A 21,844-nucleotide genomic window follows, 5' to 3' on the forward strand; every position below is an offset into this window, starting at 1 on the left:
GGATATTGTAAACAAATGTAAGAAGAAAATGTCCACTGACTCCAATGACATTAGTATGGCATTGGTGAAAAAGGTCATTACAGGGATATCAAAAGCATTAACATATATCTGGAATTTGTCATTTCAAACTGGCGCATTTCCAAATGAAATGAAAATAGCTAAAGTTATACCTCTGTTTAAAACTGGGAGCAAACACCACTTCACAAACTATACTTTACTTCCACAATTCTCTAAAATATTAGAAAAACTATTCAATAACAGGTTAGATACATTTATAGAAAAGCATAAATGACTCTCTGACTGTCAATATGGGTTTACATCAAACAGATCTACATCAATGGCAATAGTTGAAACAATAGAGGAAATCACAAATGCCATAGAAAAGAAACAATATGCAATGGGAATATTTATTGAGCTAAAGAAAGCATTTGTCACAATTAACCATGATATATTCATCAATAAAATGGAAAAGTATGGAATGAGGGGAGTTGTATTAGACTGGCTTAAAAGTTACTTAAATAAGAGACAACAGTTTGTGAAGTTGGGGGATTGCTGTTCATCATGTTTGGATATTATTTGTGGTGTCCCCCAGGGGTCAGTGTTGGGGCCAAAACTGTTCATCTGTCGTAGAATTTCTGACCTTTTGACCTATATTTCTTGTCTTTTAAGAATGTCCGCTCATTTTCAATTCTCTTGTATTTTGTGCCATTGAATGGACCAGTTGTGGGACAAAAGTGAATATTAAGTCGTGCCAACCTGTCTACAGAATGTGTTGACTGTCTAAAGGATTCGAGTTGTTATGGAACAGATAGGGAAAACAACAAGACATTGACGCATTTAGATAACAAACAATGACGCACAAGAGACATATAAAAAATGGCAGAACACCGGAACTGGACAGTGATTTTGGCTTGTGTGTGTCTTGTTTACTCCGGAGTAACATGTGGTCTGTCTGCACGGCCAACTTAATTCAACCTGCACTTCTGATAATGGGTAAATACATTTGTTGTACTAAACTACTTTTGTTGCCTGTTTAAGCTTCGGACAATCCACTACAATCCTGTATATCAATGATATATGTACAGTGAAATGAGTGTTATTTGCTGATGACACTGATATTTTTTGTTCAAGGGATGACTTGAATCAATTGCAGGAAGTCATTATGGAAGAAATGAGTCAACTAAAAACTTAGTTTGACTATAATAAATTGTCATTAAACCTGACTAAGACTAAGTTAATGCTGTTTGGAAAGAGGACACGTGAAACAAGGGTGCAGATACATTAATATTGATATTGATATTGAAAGGGTTTTTGAAAATAAAATTCCTTGGAGTTACAATTGACGATCAAATGAACTGGAAATCGCATATAAAACATGTACAATCTAAGCTGTCAAGAAGCATCTCAGTAATAAATAAAGCAAAATGAACTGGAAATCACATATAAAACATGTACAATCTAAGCTGTCAAGAAGCATCTCAGTAATAAATAAAGCAAAGCAGGTTCTGGATCACAAATCACTCCACATTCTTTACTGCTCATTAGTTTTACCATATTCAACCTACTGTGTGGAAGTCTGGGGGAATAATTATAAAAGCTCATTAAACTCAATAAGTATAGTTCAGAAAAGAGCTGTACGGATCATCAACAAGGTTGGATATCTGGACCAGACTCACTCACCATTCTTACAGTCAAAAATATTGAAATTTAATGATATTATTTTGTATCAAACTGCACAAATAATGTATAAAGCCAAAATAAATCAACTCCCAGGCAGCATTCAAAAATATTTCGGCACACGAGAGGGCGGGTATAATTGAAGGGGGAATTTCAATTTCAAAAAGCTTAGTTATAGAACGACCATTAAACGTTTTTGTATTTCAATTTGTGGAGTGAAATGATGGAATGGTTTGAATGTGGATTTAAAGGCCTACTGAAATGAATTTTTTTTATTTAAACGGGAATAGCAGATCCATTCTATGTGTCATACTTGATCGTTTTGCGATATTGCCATATTTTTGCTGAAAGGATTTAGTAGAGAACATCGACATTTCAATGTGACCCCAAACTTTTGAACGGTAGTGTATATATATATATATATATATATATATATATATATATATATATATATATATATATATATATATATATATATATATATATATATATATATATATATATATATATATATATATATATATATATATATACAATATTATTGTTTATTCACTTGTTTGATATATTCAAAGTCACCAGTTGGAACAAATCCTTTCTAAATGATGCAAGTTGTTTATGCGTGTTGACGGGTGAAGGTGTGGCGTCCCCGGTGTGTCAGTTAGCAATGTTTGTGTGATGTCGTGCTTTCACACCTTTCGGCCCGCCGTGACGCAATCACAGGTGTGAAGACAACATGTGAGGCAGGTGTGCCCCAGCACACATGTTGTTGCTCTTGTAACTTCTCCTACTGCAGGAAATGACATCGACAGTCTGCATGGAGTGCACAGACAATAATAATCATAATAATAATAATAATAATAATAATAATGATAATAATAATGGTAATACTACTACTACTACTACTAATAATAATGATAATAATGATAATGATAATAATACTACTACTACTACTACTAATAATAATAATAATGATAATAATAATAATAATAATAATATGATAATAATAATAATAATAATAATAATAATAATAATAATAATAATAATGATAATGATAATGATAATAATAATAGTAATAATACTACTACTACTACTACTAATAATACTACTACTACTACTACTACTACTACTAATAATAATAATAATAATGATAATAATAATAATAATAATAATAATGATAATGATAATAATAATGGTAATAATACTACTACTACTACTAATAATAATAATAATAATGATAATAATAATAATAATAATAATGATAACGATAACGATAACGATAACGATAATAATAAAAATAATAACAATAATAATAATAATAATAGTTCAGTGAGTCATACTGTATACTGTAATATGGGATCCATTATTGAACTATTAAATGAACCTAAAATATGACCTATTGTTATTGTTGTGGTAAATATGTGACACAATGTGTCGTCAAGCGTATGAGATGCGAATCCAATCCACTTTATTTATATCGCACGTTTAAAAAAACAATAGAAGTTTTGCACAGAAGTGGAGACGTACATGCTAGGAGAGTCAAAACATTTCTACTGTAAAAGAATAAATACATCAGAGGAAATACAATAGACTAAACCCACAGGAGTCTCATGCTGGCTTCAAAATCCAAAGAGTAATAAAAATGTGTTTTAAGAGGTGATTTAAAAGTCATTAAAGAGGGAGAAGAGCAGGAGGGATGTTGTTTCATAGCTTAGGAGCTACAGCAGAAAATGTACCATCACCTCTGGATAATGATGTCCCAATACCAATATTTTGGTACTGGTACCGGTACCAAAATTTCAGTACTTTTCAGTACTTTTCTAAATAAAGGGCACCACAAAAAAACGTCATTATTGTCTTTATTGTAACAACAAATGTTAGTGTACATGAAACATATGTTTATTATTGTCATTTAGTCCTTCAATAAAATAGTGACAACTTGTCTTTTAGTAGTAAGTAAACAAACAAAGACTCCCAATTAGTCGTATGCAGTAACATATTGTGTCATTTATACACCTATTATTTTGTACACATTATGAGGGACAAACTGTAAAAATGGATTATTAATCTACTTGTTCATTTACTGTTAATATCTGCTTATTTTCTGTTTGAACATGTTCTATCTACACTTCTGTTCAAATGTAATAATCACTTATTCTTCTCTTCTTTGATACTTGACATTAGTTTTGGATGATACCACACATTTAGGTATGGATGCGATACCAAGTAGTTACAGGATCATACATTGGTCATATTCAAAGTCCTCATGTGTCCGGGGACGTATTTACTGACTTTATAAACATCATATACATTTAAAAAAAAGGAACAAATATTTTGTGACGATAAAAAATATCCATGTAATCATAGTAGTATCGACTCGATACGTGCTTGTACTTGGTATCATTACAGTGGATGTCAGGTGTAGATCCACCCATGGTATTTGTTTACATTGTGACGGCGGTGAGCTATTGTATCCTCCTACGGTGTGCAGTGAAGCATGTTTAGCTATTCCTCCTCCTCCAGTGATAATGCTATTTGTAAGAAACTCATTTTATTTGTCGCCATGGAGGCCAGGATTGGTGATTTAGAAGTAGCTAGAACGCTGCAAACTGACAAGAAGAAACTGATCAGCTGACCTCCGAGACCTTGTGGGCGTGTACATTTTTCAAAGGTCTGACATGTATTGTGGCGCTAATCCGTTAAGAGATTGAAAAACAAACCATTGTAAAATGAAGTGGGAGCCAGTGAAGGGATGCTAAAATGTGTTCATGTTTTTTAGTGCCACTTAAAGCGTTTTGGACTGACTGCGACGGAGCCACTGAGGCCTGCTTCACGCAACGTAGAGGAAGTTGCAGTCGTCCAAACCTGATGAAATAAAAGCATGGATTACCCGCTCAAAGTCGTTAAAAGATAAAACTGATTTAATTTTTGCTAAAAACTAAATCGTACACAACGGGGTTAATCTGATGTTCCAACTTCAAATCAATGTCCAACTTAAAGGCCTAATGGAAGCCACTACTAGCGACCACGCAGTCTGATAGTTTATATATCAATGATGAAATCTTAACATTGCAACACATGCCAATACGGCCGGGTTAACTTATAAAGTGACATTTTAAAGTTCCCGGGAAATATCCGGCTGAAACGTCGCGGTATGATGACGTATGCGCGTGACGAAGTCAGAGTAACGGAAGTTATGGTACCCCGTAGAATCCTATACAAAAAGCTCTGTTTTCATTTCATAATTCCACAGTATTCTGGACATCTTTTGCAATTTGTTTAATGAACAATGAAGGCTGCAAAGAAGACAGTTGTAGGTGGGATCGGTGTATTAGCAGCGGACTACAGCAACACAACCAGGAGGACTTTGTTGGAGCGCTAGCCGCGCCAGCCGCACTATCCGCGTTAGCCGGCGACCTCACCTTGACTTCCTACGTCTCCGGGCCGCCAAACGCATCGGGTGAAGTCCTTCGTCCTTCTGCCGATCGCTGGAACGCAGGTGAGCACGGGTGTTGATGAGTAGATGAGGGCGGGCTGGCGTAGGTGGAGAGCTAATGTTTTTAGCATAGCTCTGTGCGGTCCGGTTGCTAAGTTAGCTTCAATAGCGTCGTTAGCACAGCATTGTTAACCTTCGCCAGCTTGGAAAGCATTAACCGTGTATTTACATGTCCACGGTTTAATAGTATTGTCGATTTTCTATCTATACTTCCAGTCAGGGGTTTATTTTTGTTTCTATATGCAGTTAAAGCACGATGCTATCACGTTAGCTCGTAGCTAAAGCATTTCGCCGATGTATTGTCGTGGAGATAAAAGGCACTGAATGTCCATTTGGCGTTCTGGACTCTCATTTTCAAGAGGATATAGTATCCCAGGTGGTTTAAAATACAAATCTGTGATCCACAATAAAAAAAGGAGAGTGTGGAATCCAATGAGCCAGCTTGTACCTAAGTTACGGTCAGAGCGAAAAAAGATACGTCCATCACTGTCTCTCAAGTCCTTCACTGTAACGTTCCTCATCCACGAATCTTTCATCCTCGCTCAAATTAATGGGGTAATCGTCACTTTCTCGGTCCGAATCTCTCTCGCTCCATTGTAAACAACGGGGAATTGTGAGGAATACTAGCTCCTGTGACGTCACGCTACTTCCGCTACAGGCAAGGCTTTTTTTTTTATCAGCGAGCAAAAGTTGCGAACTTTATCGTCGATTTTCTCTACTAAATCCTTTCAGCAAAAATATGGCAATATCACGAAATGATCAAGTATGACACATAGAATGGATCTGCTATTCCCGTTTAATTAAAAAAAATCATTTCAGTAGGCCTTTAAAACCAAGATTTGTGACTGTGGTTTTAAATAAGGCATCAGCGGTCCAGGTCACTGGGGGGAGCATTCTGTTTGACTTTTGAGTCAAATCAAATAATTTCTCTCTTTTTGTCATTTAAGTTTAAAAAGTTGACATGTTTTTATGTCCTCAAGACAATATATAAGTGATTTTAAACATGTGTCACTTTTTAATCAATCAATCAATCAATGTTTATTTATATAGCCCTAAATCACAAGTGTCTCAAAGGGCTGTACAAGCCACAACGACATCCTCGGTACAGAGCCCACATACGGGCAAGGAAAACTCACCCCAGTGGGACGTCAATGTGAATGACTATGAGAAACCTTGGAGAGGACCGCATATGTAAGTAACCCCCCCCCCCCCCCCCCCCTTTAGGGGAGACCGAAAGCAATGGATGTGGAGTGGGTCTGACATAATATTGTGAAAGTCCAACACATCAGCGAAAGTCCAGTCCATAGTGGGGCCAGCAGGAACCATCCCGAGTGGAGACAAGTCAGCAGCGTAGAGATCCCCATCTGATGGACAGGCTAGCGGTCCACCCCGGGTTGGGAGCAGAGTAGAGAAGAAAAGAAACGGCAGATCAACTGGTCTAAAAAGGGAGTCTATTTAAAGGCTAGAGTATACAAATGAGTTTTAAGATGAGACTTAAATGCTTCTACTGAGGTAGCATCTATAACTGTTACCGGGAGGGCATTCCAGAGTACTGGAGCCCCAATAGAAAACGCTCTATAGAGCGCAGACTTTTTTTGGGCTCTGGGAATCACTAATAAGCCGGAGTTCTTTGAACGCAGATTTCTTGTCGGGACATATGGTACAATACAATCGGCAAGATAGGCAGGAGCTTGACCGTGTAGTATTTTATACGTAAGTAGTAAAACCTTAAAGTCGCATCTTAAGTGCACAGGAAGCCAGTGCAAGTGAGCCAGTATAGGTGTATATATATGTATGTATATATGTATATAAAGGTATATACAGTATAGGCGTAATATGATCAAACTTTCTTGTTTTTGTCAAAAGCCTTGCAGCCGCATTTTGTACCAACTGTAATCTTTTAATGCTAGACATAGGGAGACCCGAAAATAATACGTTACAGTAATCGAGACGAGACGTAACGAACGCATGGATAATGATCTCAGCGTCGCTAGTGGACAAAATGGGACGAATTTTAGCGATATTACGGAGATGAAAGAAGGCCGTTTTAGTACCACTCTTAATGTGTGACTCAAACGAGAGAGTTGTTTTAGTACCACTCTTAATGTGTGACTCAAACGAGAGAGTTGGGTCGAAGATATAACCCCGATTCTTTACCGAGTCGCAGAGGTGTGGACTCGAGTCACATGACTTGGACTCGAGTCAGACTCGAGTCATGAATTTGATGACTTTAGACTCGACTTGACAAAATGTAAAGAGACTTGCAACTCGACTTAGACTTTAACATCAATGACTTGTGACTTCACTTGGACTTGAGGCTTATGACTTGACATGACTTGCTACTTTCCCCAAAACCTAAAGCTTAAAAAATTATTTGGGAGCGCTCCGTAGCTTTCATTTTGTACGTGTCTGTCTATCAGAGTGTGTGCTGCCTGTCAGCTGGTGTGCTCTCAGTACAACAGCCAATCAAATTAAATCTACATTGTTTTCATCACACAGCATTCATCCAATCCAATTGCAGGACAAGCAATGAACAAGAGTTGTCAAACAACGCGCCAGTGAGAAAGATTTATACCAAAGTTGGTTTCATTCTGGTATAAAAACTACGACTTGGTCAACGAATTGCCGTATGCAAATCACGCAGTTGGAATATTACAGACGGAGACGCAACAACTTCCAACTTCGTTCGACATTTGAAGTTGCACAAAGAAGGGTAAGTTTTGAATGTAAGCTAACGTTTATTGGCTAAGTAACATGACTTTTATTTGCTGTGTAGTTAAATCAGTGAAGCTGTAAACTCACTGCTAACGTCATAACCATAGACATCTTATAAGGGTACGCAGCATGGAGCGCTACTGCCTACTGGCGCAGACGAGACACGGGGCCGCCATCTTGGAGTGGTGATCCGCTCCACTCAGTGCAATTCAGTTGGCAGGAGCAATGAACTGTCAGCGCATTTAATTCATCTTACCTCACTGAATACCACTGATTTTCACGCGCTTTTTTGTCATACGTGTAGCTATGATAACGGACACATGTTTTATTATTCATAGTTTGCTTAACAGTAATATAATATTCTTATACGCTATAAGTGACCAGACGTCCGAGATCAAAACTGGGAATATAAGCCCAGAGAAGGGGGGAAAAAACGGTCAGCTATTTTGAAATTGAAGAAACAATATGATGAGGTTATATATACATGCTACATAAACAATGTATGAATACATTAGATATCTATATATCTTATAGCCTGTATCTCTGTTGCTGCAGCAGCAGAGAGTTTATTCTGTCTTGACACTTTGTATTGATATTTTGTATTACATTCTTCCCTTAAATGATCATGTTTACAGTCATTGTTTTAGATGTATTTTTGATGTATGTCGCTTTGGATAAAAGCGTCTGCCAAATACTTAAACTTATATAAACACCTGAAAGTCTTTATATCAGCTAAAACCACCAATCTGTTTCACTGGATTCAGAATAAAACCAAATGCTGTTTTACCCAACAATGTTAGTATTTGAATATTGTTACTTGAAGACTTATTCCTGGTTACAATTATACTGTTAAGAAAGTATTGTCTTATATTTTGCCTAAAATGAGAATGCATTATAATCAGGGGCGGCTGGTGAATTTTGTTTCAGGTGGGGCAGAAAGTTTGTAAACCAAACCCCTGTAGGGGCGTCATCCTCCCCCAGAAGATTTATTTGTGATTTTCACATACAAATATTGAAGATCTTTGCTCCTTCTCAACTCTGTGGTAATGTTATTTTCATAAAATACAACCAATAGTACATTAATGTTAAATCTTACTTGTGAAAAGTAATCCCCCGATTCCTATTTTCAACAGTCCGCTCATTTGAGCAGGAAAACGCTGAACACCAGCCTGGCATCTTTGTTTTCTACCTGTCAACTGTCAGTTTAGGCTGCTCGCCGGCTCCTCATCACCACTTCAAGATGCAATATGCTCGCGTCACAGGAACCAATATTGCGTCTACTTATAAGATGTTTATGGTTATAACGTCATTTCAAACACGGCAATATGTTGCGTCTACTGCAGTTTGCTACCTTATTCATACTTTTTGTCAAGTGATTTTTTAAGCAGGGTTGCATGAGGTACCTATACATAACGTTACGTTAGTCAATGTATCACACACAGTAACGTAACGTTAGACGGCGGTCAGCAGCACCGCATATTTTAGCCACCTACAAAAAGACAAACATAGTCAAATAAAGGTCAGTTAAAATGTATACTATATTAAGAATATGTGTACATATTGCATAGGGCCCTGACATCTAAAAAGTACAACTCTGTTCATTGTTATGTTCATGTATTTGTTATGTTTTTCATGTGTATGCACACATCAACACACATACAGTATGAGATGAGATCAATGAGATAAGGTAAGAACAGAATAGAAAGTGCTGTGGAACTAGTTACAATGCAATATGCCATGGAAATACAATGTTAACACTTTTGTACAAATAAGTACAGTTGCACTTGTTTTTGCAAATGTGTTTATTCTGTAAAGGAATGAGTTAAATGTTTAAAATTGTTTAAACTATTAAAATGACTGGTTAATAGTGCTATTATGAATTGCAATGTCAGTACTATTTTCTTTCCTGCTATTTCAAATGCACTTGTTTTAATAAATAAATACAGCGGTTTAAAAGCATACACAATCTGTGTAAAAATATTAGTCTGTGGTCAAAAGGACTTGAAAAGACTCGAAACTCAAAATGCAGGACTTGTGACTTGACTTGAGACTTTCCAGTCTTGACTTTGGACTTGACTCGGGACTTGCCTGTCTTGACTCGGGACTTGACTCGAGACTTGAGGGCAAAGACTTGAGACTTACTTGTGACTTGCAAAGCAATGACTTGGTCCCACCTCTGGTTGTTGATATGATTTATTTTTATTCAAATACTTTTGGATTTTTTATTTTTATTTAATTTTTTAAAAAGTAATCAGTCCAACAAAATAATACACAATAATACAACAATAATACAATTCCAATTCCCGGCCAAGCAACATTCAGAATAGCAATCAACAGAGCAATTGACAAACATGACACAGAACAATCCAAAAGTAGTAAAAAAAAAAAAAAAGAATAATATCAACAACAGTATCAAAATTAATAATAATTCCAACATAGCAGTGATTAGAAATGCCTCATTGACATTATCATCACAGACACTAATAACAAATACAATTAAAAACATTTTAAAAAAACAGTACAAATACAGAATACAAATGAGCTGTTATTATTATTATTGTTATTATTATTATCATTATTATTATTATTATTATTGTTATATCATTATTATCAGAATAGTAGTAAATGTTTTTATGTTATTTGTTATAAATGTCTGTGATGATAATGTCAATGAGGGATTTCTGTTTATGTTGGAATTATCATTAATTTTGATACTGTTGTTGATATGATTTATTTTTATTCGAATACTTTTGGATTTTTTTTTTTTATTTAATTTTTTTTTAAATTAATCAGTCCAACAAAATAATACACAATAATACAACAATAATACAATTCCAATTCCCGGCCAAGCAACATTCAGAATAGCAATCAACAGAGCAATTGACAAACATGACACAAAACAATCCAAAAGTAGTAAAAAAAAAAAAAGAATAATATCAACAACAGTATCAAAATTAATAATAATTGCAACATAGCAGTGATTAGAAATCCCTTATTGACATTATCATTACAGACACTAATAACAAATACAATAAAAAACATTTAAAAAAAACAGTACAAATACAGAATACAAATGAGCTGTTATTATTATTATTGTTATTATTATTATCATTATTATTATTATTATTATTGTTATATCATTATTATCAGAATAGTAGTAAATGTTTTTATGTTATTTGTTATAAATGTCTGTGATGATAATGTCAATGAGGGATTTCTATTTATGTTGGAATTATCATTAATATTGATACTGTTGTTGAAATGATTCTTTTTTTGTTGGACTACTTTTGGATTGTTTTGTGTCATGTTTGTGTGTCCTCTCAATTGTTCTTTTCTGAATGTTGCTGAGCTGGAATTGGAATTGTATTATTATTGTTATTTTGTAGGACTGATTAATAATAAAATACAATAAAAATAACCTATTCAATTCAGTTGGCTTTGTCATGGCGAAAAACAACGACATGTCGGAGGCCCTAAGAATTATATATATTTTTTAACATTTAAAAAAAAAACATTTTAAGCGAAATGTATTTCTACGTTATACTTGGTATTTTTAGCACACCCCTCATGGGTGAGGAACTCACATTAGTGGCATCATTTTGGTCTTGACCTGTGCATGTACAAAGCCCAACACCCGTGAAGTTGTCACATTGTGTAAATGGTAAATAAAAAGAGAATACAACAAATCCTTTTCAACTTAAATTCAATAGAATAGACTGCAAAGACAAGATATTTCATGTTCACACTGAGAAACTTTGTTATGTTTTGCAAATCTTACCTCATTTGGAATTTGATGCCTGCAACATGTTTCCAAAAACTGGTACCAGTGGCAAAAAAGACTGAGAAAGTTGAGGAATGCTCATTAAAAGACTTAGAGCAACTTATGTTGCCATTCAAGCAACGTTACCATGGACGCCCCTGATTATTTCAGCAAGACAATGCCAAGCCACGTGTTACAACAGCGTGGCTTCATAGTAAAAGAGTGCGGGTACTAGACTGGCCTGCCTGTAGTCCAGGCATTGAAAATGTGTGGTGCAATATGAATTGAGTTAGTTTGAGTTTATTTGGAACATGCATGCATACAACATGATACATCACAATTTCCAGTTTCTCTTTTCAACATGTTGGAAAAGGAGTAGGAAGAAGCAGAGCTTATTTAATCCTACCCCTTTTCTTTACACAACAGTTGCAAAACTTTTTGTTCACTTCCTGTTCACAATTTTTTCACAATAAACTCCATAAGTAATCACAATAAAAATAAATAAATAAATAAATAATAGTAAGAATGTAATAATAATAATTGGTGAAGTAAGTCATATTTCATATGATGAGATAAGTAAGATTACTTTAAGAATGAATGAAAGGATGGATGAAATAAATTGAGAATGTTTGTCATGGTTCTTCTTCTTTGTACTTTGTAAACACTTTAAGTTTGAAGAGTTTCTTGAAGTGTATCATATTAGTACATTGTTTGATTGCTTTGCTTCATCCATTCCATAATTTAATTCCACATACTGATATACTGAAGGTCTTAAGTGTTGTACGTGCATACAAATGTTTTAAATTACATTTTTCTCTAAGATTATATTTCTCCTCTTTTGTTGAGAAGAATTGTTGTATATTCTTGGGTAGCAGGTTATAGTTTGCTTTGTGCATCATTTTAGCTGTTTGCAAATTCACTATGTGGTGGAATTTCAGTATTTTTGATTGAATAAATAAAGTGTTTGTATGTTGTCTATATCCAACATTATGTATTATTCTAACTGATCTTTTTTGTAACACCGTTAATGAATGAAGTGTACTTTTGTAGTTATTTCCCCATATTTCTACACAATAACTCAGATATGTAACACTAGTGAGCAGTAGAGAATATGAAGGGATTTTTGGTCTAGAACAGGGGTGTCAAACTCATTTTAGATTGGGGGCCACATGGAGAAAAATCTACTCCCAAGTGGGCCGGACTGGTAAAATCATGGCACGATAACTTAAAAATAAAGAAAACAGATTGTTTTCTTTGTTTAAAAATAGAACAAGCACAAATGTACAAATCAGAATGTTGTTGTTTTTTTTTTACACTTGCATGTTGCGGTTAATAATTTATTTGTCGTTATTTATATTTTCTGAATAAATTATGTGATAATGTTCATCATTCAACACATTGGTGTTAATTTTCAATCAATCATAATAAAAAAATTATATCTAAATCTAATTACAGGATTTTATTTAGGAAGTTTGATCGTTTTCCCTGACTGATGTACTAACATCATGTGGTTTATTTTGTACATATGTAGCATCATCTACAAAGATACAAAAAATTGCTGTTGCGACATCCAGTGGACACATTTAGAACAGCAGTTTTTTCATTCAAAAATTTCAGGCTCATTTTTACTTACCAAACTCATCCTGCGGGCCGGATAAAACCTGTTCGCGGGCCTGATGTGGCCCTCGGGCCATACGTTTGACACCCCTGGTCTAGAACATGTTTTGCTTTATTCATTATTGACGTGTTTCTTGCAACTTTATGTTGTATATTTTTTATGTGAGATTTCCAGTTCAATTTATCATCAATTATATATAATAACCCACTCCACCCTCACCACCTGCCTCACAGACATAAACACCTGGATGCAAAAAAACTTTCTAAAACTCAACTGCAACAAATCTGAAATAATTATAATTGGCCCCGACTCCCTCACTCGCTCCACTCAGGACTTTTCATTAAACATCGACGGCTCCCTTGTCACTACCTCCACCCAAATCCGCAATCTAGGTGTAATCTTCGACCCTACCCTCTCATTCCTCCCCCACGTAAACCACATCACCAAAACTGCATTCTTCCACCTCAGAAACATTGCCCGTCTCCGGCCCTCCCTCACACCCTCTGCTGCCGAAACCCTCATCCACGCCTTCATCTCATCCCGGCTAGACTATTGCAACAGCATCCTCTACGCCATCACTTCCAAAACCCTCAATAAACTGCAATATGTCCACACCTCCGCTGCCCGCCTGCTCACCGGAACCCGCTCCAGAGAGCACATCACACCTGTCCTTCATGACCTCCACTGGCTGCCTGTCAAATACAGAATCACCTTTAAAATACTCCTCACCACCTACAAGGCACTCCATAACCTGGCTCCACCCTACCTCTCTGACCTCCTCCAGCCACACGTTCCCTCAGGTCTAGTGATGCTGGCCTCCTGGAGGTCCCCAAGACCAGGCGCCGAACCTGGGGCGACAGGTCCTTCTCCGTGGCTGCCCCCTCTCTCTGGAACGCTCTCCCCAGGCACATCAGAGAAGCCCCCTCCCTCCCTACCTTCAAAACCACCCTAAAAACTCACCTCTTCACATTAGCCTTTCCAAACTGACCCTGCCCTTGGTGTTTCTTTATTATTTTTTCTTTTTTTCTTCTTTTCTTAGTTTCTTTTCCTAATAAAGTTGTTTTAATTCCCCCCCCCCCCCCCCCCCCCCCCCCCCCCCCCCCAAACGTGTAAAGCGACTTTGGGTATTTAGAAAAGCGCTATATAAATACCAGGTATTATTATTATTATTATTAATTATTATACCTAGAAATGTGGTTTCATTTACTCTTTCAATTTCTATTCCGTCTATTTGTATTTGTGTTTGACTTTCTCTTCTACTGTTACCAAATAGCCTTATTTTAGTTTTACTGAGATTCAACGATAGTCTGTTTTTGTCAAAGCATCTTTTTAATTTGTTAATTTCTTCTGTTATTATTTGTATTATCTCCTGTGTGTTCTCTCCTGAACAAAACGCTGTTGTATCATCCGCAAATAATACTAACTTTAAATCTTTTGTAACTTTACAAATGTCATTTATATAGAGATTGAATAATGTAGGTCCTAGTATTGATCCCTGAGGTACACCACAGGATATATTTAGCGTTGTAGACGTGTGTTGGCCTAGCTTCACGTATTGTTTCCTGTTCGTTAGATAACTTCTTATCCAGTTTAAGACTAACCCTCTGATGCCATATCCTTCTAGTTTTTTAATTAAAATATTGTGATTAATTGTGTCAAATGCTTTAGTTAGATCCATAAAAACTGCTGCCGCACATTTTTTTACTATCTATTGCATTGGTAATTTCTTCTGTAATTTCAATTAAAGCCATTGAAGTTGAAACATTAGCTCTGTATCCATATTGGTTCTCCTCGAGTATTCTATTTTTATTTATGAAACTCTCTAATCTGTTATTGAACAGTTTTTCAATGATTTTAGAAAATTGTGGAAGTAGAGAAACAGGTCTATAATTTGTAAATTGATGTTTGTCTCCAGTCTTATAAATTGGTGCAACTTTAGCTATTTTCATTTTGTTTGGAAATGTATCTGTTTGAAATGATAGGTTACTAATATACATTAATGGTCCTGAGATCTCTTCTATAACCTTTTTTATCGTTTCCATATCAATTCCGTTACAATCAGTTGAAGTCTTAGATTTACATTTTTTCACGATTGTAACTATTTCCTCCTGTGTCACATTACTGAGGAACATGGAGTTGGGATTTGGCTCTATGGTATCATTATAGTCCTCAATTGGAACTGGGTCTGGAATCCTTTCTTCCAATTTTGGTCCAATATTTACAGAATAATTATTGAAGCTTTCAACTACTTCCTTTATGTTGTCAATTTTTTTATTTTCATCTAAGAAGTATTGAGGGTAGTCCCTCTTAAAAACCCTCTGTCCTGCCTACCAAAAATGTAGGTCGAATGATAAAACAGGGCGTAGCTGCCGCTGAGTGAACCGATATGCAAATACCACATTTTTTATTATTTCGGTTGTCTGTTAAAAATATAGCAATGGGCTGCAATGATTCCCGGGCGCGGCGCCGCTGCTGCCCACTGCTCCCCAAGGGGATGGGTCAAATGCAGAGGACACATTTCACTACATCTAGTGTGTGTGTGACAATCATTGGTACTTTAATCTTTAATTTGGACACTCCTGCTGTAGGCTACAAGGAGCTAGCAGCTACACATAAAATAACACATTTAAGCATATAAAATAATTATAGTTGCTTATTACATACACAAAGTCGCTTAGAGACAGAAGTCTGTAGAAAATATTCAGTAACAAACGTGTCCGCATCATTAAACTTTCTACAAATAACCCTTCCAGTAGATCATCTTGAGTATGTTGGAATTAAAATCACATTTCCTCAGAAATGTATTTCAAGGTAATTGTAGCATACCGACCGACCACAGCTAAAGACATTTTTCTCGATTCATTTTCAGACATCCTCAAACAGCATAGTATGAAAGAAGTAACGTCATGGGGGACGTTAATCTGGACTGGTTAAATAAGTCGCGTAGAAAGAAACTTAAGGATATTATAAACGGCTTCTACATGACACAAATGATAAGCAGCCCTACTAGAATTACATTTGGATGACAAAAATCAAAGAGATCATCTGTAAATACACGAATACAAAACCCAGAAAGAATAAAAAAATAAATAAAAAAAATATCTTTGATTGATGATACAATTTGGATTCTAATGAAAAATCGAGACTCAGCTTTCATAAGAGCAATTATAACAGGTCTAAATACAGATCGTATGATTTTAAAAGTTTGGCGGAACAAAGTTACAATGTTTATGCGGAAGTCTAAGGCTGACTTTCACTTAGAATTAATCAAAGCTGCAAAAGGGAACATTAGACAGTTATGGAAAACCATGTACAAACTTACGGGAAGAGAGCAAACAAGAAACAAAACTATAAAAATTAAATATCAATGGTGCTCCCTGAATAAAAAGTCCCTCAAAATCAGTGCAAATAATTGCCATTTATTCAGGATGGACTAAGTTAAGAATTAACAAATGAAACAAAGGCAAACAAAATCACGATCTAGAGATATGTACGGTCTGAACATTTTCTTCCTAAAAACGTATAAGGATAGTCTTATTGATAAATAAATCAATAACAGAAAACACTTTCCCTACCACGTTGAAAACTGCTACTATCATTCAAATCCATAAAGAAGGAAATAAACAAGACATCAACAAGTACAGACCAATTAGCCTTCTCCACGTTATATCCAAAGTAATAGAAAATTTGAAGTTAAAAAGTGGCTTTGGAGCAATCAAAGCTGCTCACACGATCACTAAGAGGGGCATTATGTTGACACATCAACTTAATGTGTATTATATTTATCCATGAGAGCATTTTTTTGTTGTAAATTGTGAGGTATGGCTGTTAAAATCATGGTTATTTTTACAAATGATGACAGATGTGAACAAGAGCATGTATTGTCTTTGGGTGATGATGTAAATAAGGTGTGGTTGTATTGTATATTAAAGGCCTACTGAAATGACATTTTTTTATTTAAACGGGGATAGCAGATCTATTCTATGTGTCATACTTGATCATTTCGCGATATTGCCATATTTTTGCTGAAAGGATTTAGTATAGAACAACGACGATAAAGATCGCAACTTTTGGTATCTGATAAAAAAAAGGCTTGCCCCTACCGGAAGTAGCGTGACGTAGTCAGTTGAACATATACGCAAAGTTCCCTATTGTTTACAATGATGGCCGCATGAAGTGAGAGAGATTCGGACCGAGAAAGCGTCGATTTCCCCATTAATTTGAGCGAGGATGAAATATTTTTAAATGAGGAAAGTGCAAGTGAAGGACTAGTGGGGAGTTGAAGCTATTCAGATAGGGAAGATGCTGTGAGAGGCGGGGGTGACCTGATATTCAGCTGGGAATGACTAAAACAGTAAATAAACACAAGACATATATATACTCTATTAGCCACAACACAACCAGGCTTATATTTAATATGACACAAATTAATCCTGCATAAAAACACCTAGGTGTTTGTTATGCTAGCTCCTAGCTACTAGCTCGAGCTAGTTATAGCTCGAGCGGGTAATATGGACGGGATCCTGTATATATAACCCGCCAATACAATTCAAACACCTGCACAACACACACACTCACTCAGCCCAAACAACCGTTCACCTAACCCAAGGTTCATAAAGCTTATATATTTAATCAAAGTTACGTACATGACACGCACGTACGGGCAAGCAATCAAATGTTTGAAAGCGCGCGGGTGGGACCTGATATTCAGCTGGGAATGACTACAACAATAAATAAACACAAGACATATATATACTCTATTAGCCACAACACAACCAGGCTTATATTTAATATGCCACAAATTAATCCTAATGCTAGCTCCTAGCTCCTAGCTACTAGCTCAAGCTAGTTATAGCAAGCGATCAAATGTTTGGAAGCGCAGCTGTGTACTCACGTTATCGCAACTGTGTATCCAAATCAAAGTCCTCCTGGTAAGAGTCTCTGTTGTCCGAGTTCTTCCATCTTGACTGCATCTTTCGGGAATGTAAACAAAGAAGCGCCGGCTGTGTACGTGTTGTTGCTGACTTCCCTCGCAAAATAGACACTTCGCACCGACAACTTTCTTCTTTGCTTGCTCAGCTTCTTTCTCCATAATGCAATGAACAAATTGCAACAGATTCACCAACACAGATGTCCAGAATACTGTGGAATAATGAGATGAAAACAGAGCTATTTCGTATTGACTTCAATGGTGTCCGAATACTTCCGTTTCAATGATTGACGTCACGCGCATACGTCAACCCTCAGAGGCGTTTCGAACCGGAAGTTTAGCGGGAAATTTAAAATGTCACTTTATAAGTTAACCCGGCCGTATTGGCATGTGTTGCAATGTTAAGATTTCATCATTGATATATAAACTATCAGACTGCGTGGTCACTAGTAGTGGCTTTCAGTAGGCCTTTAAGTATGTGTCGATGAAGGGGCATTTTATGACTTTTCTTAATTTGATAACATGCTATAGTATGATTATTTATTGATTAAATATTAATTATTATGAATGTATATATATTATTTATTATGATTAATTAGTGTCATAATTTTATTGCATGATTTTTGTATCCCTTTAATTTAGGTAGCCAGGGACTGCAGATGGAAAGTAGCTATTTAGATATAATCTGGTACAGAACATATCCGTTTCTGAACTTAATGTTTCTGTGCATTGTCCTATCATATATAGACTAAATTAAATAAAACTACTTAGTGAATTATTGTGGCCACAATAATTCACTAGGTGTTGTAAAATATCAAACTACTATTGCAAAAGCATCCGCCATAAGGTTAGTATTTTCTAATATTGTGACAATATATACTGTATATGTATAACCATATTTGTGGCTTTCGCCATATTGAATAATATTTATAAAATGTAGGGTCGATATCACTAAGGGTTTCCCTACCCTAATGCCACCCTCCAGTGGTCCACAGAAAAAAGCAAACATTGACCTCAAACATGACCTGTCCTCCTCCTCTGTTCTTGCTGCGCTTGACTATCAGCTGCCTTTTCTTTTTCTTGGATGTTTCTGAAACTACTACTACTACTACTACTACTACTACTATTACTACGACTAACACTGTCCCTGTTTCAGGGACAGAGGGGGGAGGTGAGTTTGGATTGTGTCAAGTTTGAGCGTGTCGAGGTTTTTATTTAATTCAATCAATCAATCAATCAATGTTTATTTATATAGCCCTAAATCACAAGTGTCTCAAAGGGCTGTACAAGCCACAACGACATCCTCGGTACAGAGCCCACATACGGGCAAGGAAAAACTCACCCCAGTGGGACGTCGGTGAATGACTATGAGAAACCTTGGAGAGGACCGCATATGTGGGTAACCCCCCCCCCCCCCCCTCTAGGGGAGACCGAAAGCAATGGATGTCGAGTGGGTCTGACATAACATTGTGAAAGTCCAGTCCACAGTGGATCCAACACATCAGCGGGAGTCCAGTCCACAGGAAACCATCCCGAGCGGAGACGGGTCAGCAGCGCAGAGATGTCCCCAACCGATGCACAGGCTAGTGGTCCACCCGGGGTCCCGGCTCTGGACAGCCAGCACTTCATCCATGGCCACCGGACCTATGCAACTCCCCCTCGCAAGGGACAGGGGAGAAGAGGAGAGAAGAAAAGAAACGGCAGATCAACTGGTCTAAAAAAGGGGGGTCTATTTAAAGGCTAGATTATACAAATGAGTTTTAAGATGGGACTTAAATGCTTCTACTGAGGTAGCATCTCTAACTGTTACCGGGAGGGCATTCCAGAGTACTGGAGCCCGAATAGAAAACGCTCTATAGCCCGCAGACTTTTTTTTGGCTCTGGGATTGATATGATCAATGATCAAGGATAAAGGTACGTAATGATTTAGGTTGACAATTACAGTGGTTGGCGGAAGCAACCCCAACCTCAAAGGAGGATGCTAATTCGGTAATTACCGGTACATGTTTTGTGAATGATCTAATATCCCGACATGGCTTCCCCAAAAAGATTAGGTCAAACAACGGCACCCATTTTAAGAAAACAGGTTATCATCTTCAGTCACAAGGTAAGGTTGAAAGGATGAACCAGAAAATCAAAACAAATTGGCTAAAATATGTGCACAGACCAAATTGAATATGATTGACATGTTTCCATTAGCGTTAATGATCATTCGAATGTCCCTGAATAAAACTGTTTTTCAGGCCTTTGACCTTTTCACCCTATGAACTGCATACAGATCAGCCCTTCCCGGGACCAGCAGCTTCTTAGGAAGGCGGAAAGACCATGAGACCAAAATGGTATGTTTACAAAATGCAGAATTTGTGTGCCAGTTCCTCTGTGCAGATTTGAGGATGACAGCCGCCACTCCAGATTCCCTTCCACCCGCCGAGAGGGGCACGGTCAAAGTCAGATCCCAGACCAACACCTGATACCTGACTGGAAGGAACCGAGAGGAGAGACAACACCTTGCCAGCGATGACGAGAACGACTAAGGTTGCCAGCCACAATGTGTCCGTCGGACCTCCAGCAGCTGTGGAAGGAGTTGTCGGGAGTGCTGAAGCGGCGAGGTGGCCTTGAAGCAAGCCGAGGGCCTGGACCAAAGCCCTAACAGCCCCAACTCTACCTCAGCTTTCCCCAGAGCGGCCAGCGTGCACATGCCATTGCACAGTCTGCCCAATGGACTGAACCACACCCCAAGAAGAGACAGAGACAGACTGTTTGAGTGGATCTCTTTCTTCACCAAGGCAGCCAAAAGCCCAACGAGGTGTCGGCAGGCCACCAGCCTGAGGCACCACCGAGCCATCTATACGAGCACTAATCGAGCATGGACTCATAAGAAATTCAGTTTTGTATTCAAAATCAATTGGTAATCAACAATATTGGTAACTACATTCATTGCAATTGCCACTAATTGTGTTCTGTGATATGGTTTTTACTGCAGGCTGGTAACAGCGATCGCTCCGTAGAAGGGTCATAGAGGAATTTCGCCTCGTATAAAAACATTGAGGTTTTTGCCTCTATCTGTGGTAGAGATTTTAAGTAAGTGGCCTACGTCAGAAATCGGTATGGGCCAGGGTTCTCGAACCCTGGAAGAGGGGCATGTAGGGAAATATCTGACCTTTGAGCTATATTTTGTGTCTGTCAAGAATGTCTGCTCGTTTAATTTCTTTTCTATTCTAAACCATTGAAGGACCAAATGTAGTCCAAAGTTGAATATGGAGTCGCTCTGACCATTCTACAAAATGTTTTGATTGTCTAAGTATGACTAAGGGATTCAAGGATGTTGCATAACAAACAGGTCTTAAACATCAGGACCTTGACGCATGAGGGAAACAGATAAAATGGCCAAGTGACAAGGGCTGAGAGAGATTGCTTGATTCTTGTGTCCTCCGGAGGACGTTTGTTTGTCTGCACAGGCAGCTCAATCCAACTTTGTACTTTTGATTATTGGTAAATAAACCTTTTGTACTAAACTCACTTTTGTTGCAGTTTAAGCTTCGGACAATCCACTACAAGCGCTTGGTCCTGCCCCCCTCCTGGACCCACTGCAGTTCGCCTACAGAGCCAACAGGTCTGTGGATGATGCAGTGAACCTGGCCCTCCACTTCA

This window comes from Entelurus aequoreus, linkage group LG14, assembly GCF_033978785.1.
Source record: "Entelurus aequoreus isolate RoL-2023_Sb linkage group LG14, RoL_Eaeq_v1.1, whole genome shotgun sequence".
Taxonomy (NCBI): domain Eukaryota; kingdom Metazoa; phylum Chordata; class Actinopteri; order Syngnathiformes; family Syngnathidae; genus Entelurus; species Entelurus aequoreus.